The sequence below is a fragment of the Tinamus guttatus genome, unplaced genomic scaffold (assembly GCF_059628265.1).
Source record: "Tinamus guttatus ecotype Peru unplaced genomic scaffold, ASM5962826v1 Tinamus_guttatus_pri_ptg000399l, whole genome shotgun sequence".
Taxonomy (NCBI): Eukaryota; Metazoa; Chordata; class Aves; order Tinamiformes; family Tinamidae; genus Tinamus; species Tinamus guttatus.
Window position 1 is genome coordinate 1,511,745 of NW_028288933.1, and position 6,247 is coordinate 1,517,991.

At 40.8% G+C, this 6,247-nt stretch overlaps 1 protein-coding gene across 1 annotated transcript in view; it reads right to left on the bottom strand.

Moving 5' to 3' along the window:
• Positions 1–5,695, bottom strand: part of PPFIA2 (PPFI scaffold protein A2) — a 285,048-nt gene extending 279,353 nt beyond the window's left edge. The window contains exon 1 of the mRNA XM_088531206.1: positions 5,639–5,695. The gene's annotated coding sequence lies outside the window, so the exon portion shown is untranslated. The remainder of the gene's footprint in view (positions 1–5,638) is intronic.
• Between the last annotated feature and the right edge of the window lie 552 nt (positions 5,696–6,247).

Here is a 6,247-nt window from a genome sequence, read left to right on the forward strand (position 1 = left end):
AGGCAGGGAGTCGACAGGCAGTTTCTGATATAGGCAGTTGCTATTGGATGTTTTCTCCCAGAGCTCATGCCTCCAGGAGAACTGCACTGAAAGGTATCGTGGCTCTTGCAATCAGGTTGGTGATGTGCACTGCTTTCCTTCAGGTTGGAGATCAATGCCATTATTCCACCGGAATCACACACATCCGCTGTCTTCCCCCATCTTCAGCTTGGGAGCAAATACAGCAGAGCCATATACACCAACCCAGGCTGCACCAAGAGAGCTCTGAGGGTGCCAAAAGGGGTGCGTTGATGGCTGCAATGGTGGAGAACTAGGGGGGAATGGAATCCAGGGCCATATGAGCACAGGGCTCTTTTCTGGGAGCCAAGGAGAAGGCCCTGGAACAGCTCTAGCAGGAATCCTGCCTTGCAGAATGCGCCTGGTCATCAAGCCAGGAAACAGGAGCAAATTTCAAACAACAGCAGGTTTGCACTGGGTCTCCCAAACACAGATTCCCTGCAGGTCTTCCTGAAAGGCACACACTGGCCATGCTGCCTCTGATTTACTACGATTTGTGTCTTGCCTTCAAATAAGCAGCCAAAAAAAGGAAATGAATAAATAAAAAAGAGAGAAAAGAACAAAGCCTCTCTTCACGTGGCCTTTATTCTTCTCATACCTGGCAGCAGATGGGAAGCTTTCAATCTCCTGAGGCTACCACCATTTAATATTGTCCCCAAGAAATGCTGGCCTTCTTCCAGCACACGTTCAAGAAGAAAGACATTCTCCCAGGACCATATTGCAGCCTGTTGATTTTTTGTGTGATCGAGGAAGGAGTCAAAATGCCAAGAAAATTTGATGAATTTTAAAAGGAAGGGGAAAAAAAAAAAGGGAAAAAAAACGAGATTCGTGAAGAGGGGCTGCAACATAAGGCAGGTAAAGCAGAGAAAGGATTTTAAACCCACAGAAGTAAATAGGGCACAGGTGACAACGAACAGAATGATCACAGTTTAGTGGTAGAAGCTGAGGGCGAATGGGAGGGCATGTACATACTTGGTACTTTATATGGCAAGTGAACCACATCAGGGGGTCCTGCAGCCTCCAGAGCTTTCTGATGGTGCACGTGTATTAGGCAATGTTTGTCTGACCCCACGATGAGGGGGTTCACACGGTGGGTCAGGACATAAGGCTTCGGAGCAGGCTTCCATTTCAATGAGAACTGCAAGGAATTTAGTCTGCGCACACCAAAAGCACAGGGACATCCAAACCAACACAATGTAGATGGAAACAACTGAGGGATTCACATCAAAGCATAAAACTAAGATAGTATTGCTCTGCAAAATTAGCTAACGTGGTCATAGCCTGTGTGCCCTTAGTTACATTTTTAAATTTCTAATGGTGGATAAGGGGACAACTTTTATTTTCCTGCTATCCAGCTTGTGAATTATAAGCCTACTAGTGGTGATTAAACACATCAACCCCGATCAGTTTTCTTCTCTGTATTCATTACATAATCAACAGAAATATTTCATACACTGAAATCAGAAGGAATCACTATAACTACCTACTCTTGACCCACTAATCACAGACCAGCACAGAGCTCAGAAGGATTACCAATGCACTGTCTTTAAAATCCCATTTCTCCTCCTATCTTACTGCTTCAAAGACTACTTGGGACTTGATTTTTAGAGCGTAACTTTCAACAGACTAAATACAGTCATAAACCGATATCTAGATATTCTAAATGTGTTTACCAAACAGTGATTTGAGATGCTGCTCCCTTGCCATACAGCAAACTGCTTCTAACTATATAACCAGCGAGAGACCAAAAAGATCTAAGATCAGGAAAATAAAAACAAAATTTGCTTTTATGAATCATTTCTATAAAACTTAGTAGGCTGTTAGTTCCTCATTCAACTCTATGCACACATTGAAATTCAGACACAAAAATGTCTATGCATTTATTTTAATCTGTCCATTGGGTCTGCATGTGTAGCTGGTGGGTGCCAGCTGCTATGTGAAAATTTTTGTTAACCCAGAGTAGTGCTCCTTCTACTAACCAATACATTCATACCAACTACTACAAGGCAATTACAGCTACGTATCTTTGATGAGTCCCATTACAGAAAAAGAATTCTGAGTTAATAGTATAGCAACAGTTAAAGAAGAATAAGCAAACCACAGTGTATCATCTGAAGCATCAAAACCCATTCTTTGAAGCTTTCAACAGAAAATTTGAACTGCACTGATGCAATTCTAAACTATAAACTAATTTCAGTGATGACTTCTAAGTTATGAACTAAGTAATAAAACGATGAACTATGAGGACAACTGGAGAGTATAAATACCTTGAATTTCAAAAATTTACAGTGACCATTGAATCTTCAAGGGTTTTTTTTGTTTGTTTGTTTTTTGTTTTTTTATTCCTCAAAACTAACCCTGGGCAACCCCATCTTCTTAAGCCATTGGCTCTGCTTTGGATGAGGGATTGGTCCAAATGACCTTCGCAACTGAGTTATTCCATGTTTATGGATGGAAATTTGAAATAAATAAAAAGCACACATGTATTATGGCTCCACTCATCTCACTCATAAAAATACCTCTATTTCTTTAGGACTACCTGCCTTGTTATCCCAATACAAAGTTGGGACTTTGTATTCTTGGAAAAACTCTACAAAAAGTAAAAAATATTCTATTTTAAAAATTAAAAATAAACCTTGGTTAAAAGTATGGCCATATTTTCAGATAGTACTAAATACATTAAAGATCTTTACAAACAAGCCAAGTAGTGATCTGTTGTACTGTAAGTTATCTTGCTGTGCTAGGGCATGACTGAAGAAATGCTCAGTTGTATATGAAGGAGCACCAAGAACACACATCGAGAGAGCTGTAGTTTGCTCCAGTGGGGGTGTAGGTGCTCCAAGCAGTGGATCAAATAACTCTGTCCTATATCTTCAAGACCACAGAGGTCTGAGGAAACAGAATAAACCTTCAAATACATTATTCTGTACAGAACTTCCTCTTGAACAGACATGAAGAGCAGCGGAGGCTTAACAATGTGATAGGTGCCTCAATAGCACCAAAATATTATATACTCAAATTTGAAGGTAAAAAAAAAAAAGTTTCTTTCCCCTCCAAAAAGCTGACTTACAGTATAGTAGTATAACTTAATTAAAAGTATGTTTGAACTGTCTAAGGGAACAAGACTTTTGAAGTGTGTTTTCTTTAAAAACTAAACTAACCCTCCTACTGATACTGAACTTAAAATGTCTGCAGCTAAAAGGTTAAAAGTTTAACGTTTTACCAGGTATTCTAAACATGAGTATTCCAAACTCATAGTGCAATATTAACTTACTTTATGTCAGCAGCATTTTACTGCTAGTACAACACCCCTGTTTCTGGGATTCATGAAGAGACACATAGCAGGCATTACAACTCCCTTAGTCAGGAAACACATGGAGTACCCAAAACTCAAGAACTTGTGTAGCACCTCCTAGCTATTCCCAACCCTCTAAAAGGTTTTGGGAGAAAGCAGTGTACTAGCAAATTACTGCTTCTCTTAAAATCCGTGAAGACATATACTCAGGCAAAGTGAGCTCTTCAGAATTCTTGTAGTTCAAAACAAATAAGACTATCCATGTTTTTAGCATTACCCATTTACTTTTAATACTGTTTTTTAGACCTCAAGTACTCAAGTATCATAGACATAAACAATGACATTTTGTGAAGTAAAACATTAAAGATCTCAAAATATGTTTTCGAGATTAGGTACCATTTATGGCAAAAATTATTCCAGGCTGATTGGTTCCTATTTCAGTATTCAATCATTTCTAACAACTGCTTAAGTCCATGAAAGCACCATCATGGACTTATGTGGGTTTGAATCAGTCTCTTTGCAGATGGTTGGAAAAGTCACTAACACAGGCAAGTCACTACTCTGCTATCATTTTATTACCTCCAAATTAGAACACTTAAATCAAAAGTATCTTATATATCACCTTAATTAATGAACACACGGGAGGTTATTTTACCAGTGACTACAATATTAAGAGAATTCATGAACAGATTTCCTCTCTAATCACAAAGCATTTAACTGATAAAAAATATTAAAAAGCAACCATTATTTAAAGTGATCCTTCCTTGAGAGGAGGAAAACGTGGTTCATTGTTACTGCATTAGAGGTTTTTCAGGCTCTATGAAAAAATGTCACAGCAACTAAGTGCTAGCTGCATTATGTCTCCATCGAGAATGAACTGAATATTAGATCAATTTAAGAATACTGAGGCTCAGTTTAGATGTCCAGATGAAGTGAATAGACAAGAATTGCAAAAAACAAACAAACAAACAAACAAAAAAACCCAACAGCGAGTACCTGCCCACCCTTGGTTGGAGTTATATAAGGCTCCTTTTCGGGAGCAACCCATTAACCGTTAAGCTGATAGCAATTCTCTTTCCTTTTACCTTCTGATGCTGATAATCATGCACAGACGAGGTATGAAAGCACACTCTTAGTACTGACTTTTTTTTTTTTTTCAAAATGACTTTGAGAAAGCAAACTACTTGAAATACCAGCCACATATATCCTATAAAGGAGGGGGGAAAAGTTGTCATCTTTCTTCTCCTTGGACCCCACCCTGTTTGACATCCTCTGCTGTCTTGCTTGTCCAGGACTCTGGGAATTATTTATTTCTTTATTTCAGGCTCTGTAACGAACTGCACAGAATGCTACAACAAACATCTTCCCTTTCTCATGTCATGTGGGAATAATTTACCAGCTGGACTTACTTGGGAGTGAGAAGCAGAATTAATATTTGGTTGTAGCCTCACAAAGGCTTTTGGGCAAGCTTTCATTTTGCTCACCTTGAGGACTACCACCTTCTAGAAATAGGAATCTAATTTTACTCCTTCACTTTTTTATGCAATTTTGGTTTTAAAGCTTGTTTTCTGCATATTCAGATGATTGTTTTGTGCCCCAAGGTGAAGAGTCATTTCAAGTTACTTATAATTTTTGCTGCAGGAAAAAGAAGTAGAAATCTTAACTACCATACATTCTAGCCTGTCTACAGTGACATCAGCTTGAAAACTCATTTCATTGGATCGTTCTGGATATTTGGCATTTATAAGCTTTTTTTTTTTTTTTCAAAAATTATTTTATAGATTTAGTGGCTGATAAAGCCAGTTCTTATTGCAAATACATCTTTTAAATGCTCTCAGCAAGATCGCTCTAAAGCAGCGCACCGTAATTCTATAAGGAAAATCCTTCTATTGTCTGAGTTGCATTACATGCATATTCCTCCTCCTAGTTAACTCTTGCCTACCGGAGTCTTCACTAAACTATGATATCACCTTTAACAGAAGCAGCTTGCACTCTTTCCACACGCAAAGTGTGATGAACACAGTTCCTTAAAAAAAAAATAAATAAATGAGGGACTTATTCCAACCATTCATTCTTTATGAAGATGGTAATCCCTTCAGCCTCCAAACTCCCTCAACCACACTAAAAAAAGAAGTTGGCCTTATGGTTTTTACACTGAAATTCCCCAACTCTGATTACAGAAATGCATTTAGATATCAGCAGGCATGCAACAGCAAGCAGCACGAATCGCAGAGGGTGCCAAGGCCAAGGAGGGAAGGTCTCCCTCAGAAACAGTGGATTCGGTACCTAGTGGTTTTTATTTCGGCGTCTGCCCGTTCACTTGGTCGGTCACAACCGCAGTCCCCGCCAGCGTCGAGCGGCGACTCACACAGCCGAGAGCTCCTTGGGGCGGCCACAGGAGATGCTCCGCGGGAGCCCGAGCACCTGCGCTCCGGCGGGACTGCCTGCCTCACACCGCGGCATCCTCTTCCCTCGCTTCGTCAGCAGCCGGCAGGAGAAGCGTCCATGGGAAAAATGGCATATTACAAATTTTGCTTTGGGAAGCAGAGCTCGGCTCAGACCATTGTTGGGAGCAGGAGGGGGGGGCGAGCGGCTCTTAAAGCTCCAGCGGCCCCTTTCCAGCAGCAGCATCTTTACAGCTGGAAGGAAGCGACTACAGGAGGGAGGGGCTGGGGCGAGAGCATCTTTCTTTTATTTCTCTCCTTTTTTTTAAGTGGATGATACCTGGCCCTGGCTAGTCGCACCTCCGTGCGTGAGCGGCGTCCACACGCATGCAATGACTGCAGGATCGTGAGTGGACGAGGCTGACCCTGCTAAGCGGTGTTTGAAGTGGGATGACATCCCCGAGCGGCTCCGCGCAGCGGTCTGAGGAGCTCGGGCACACGCAATTTCATC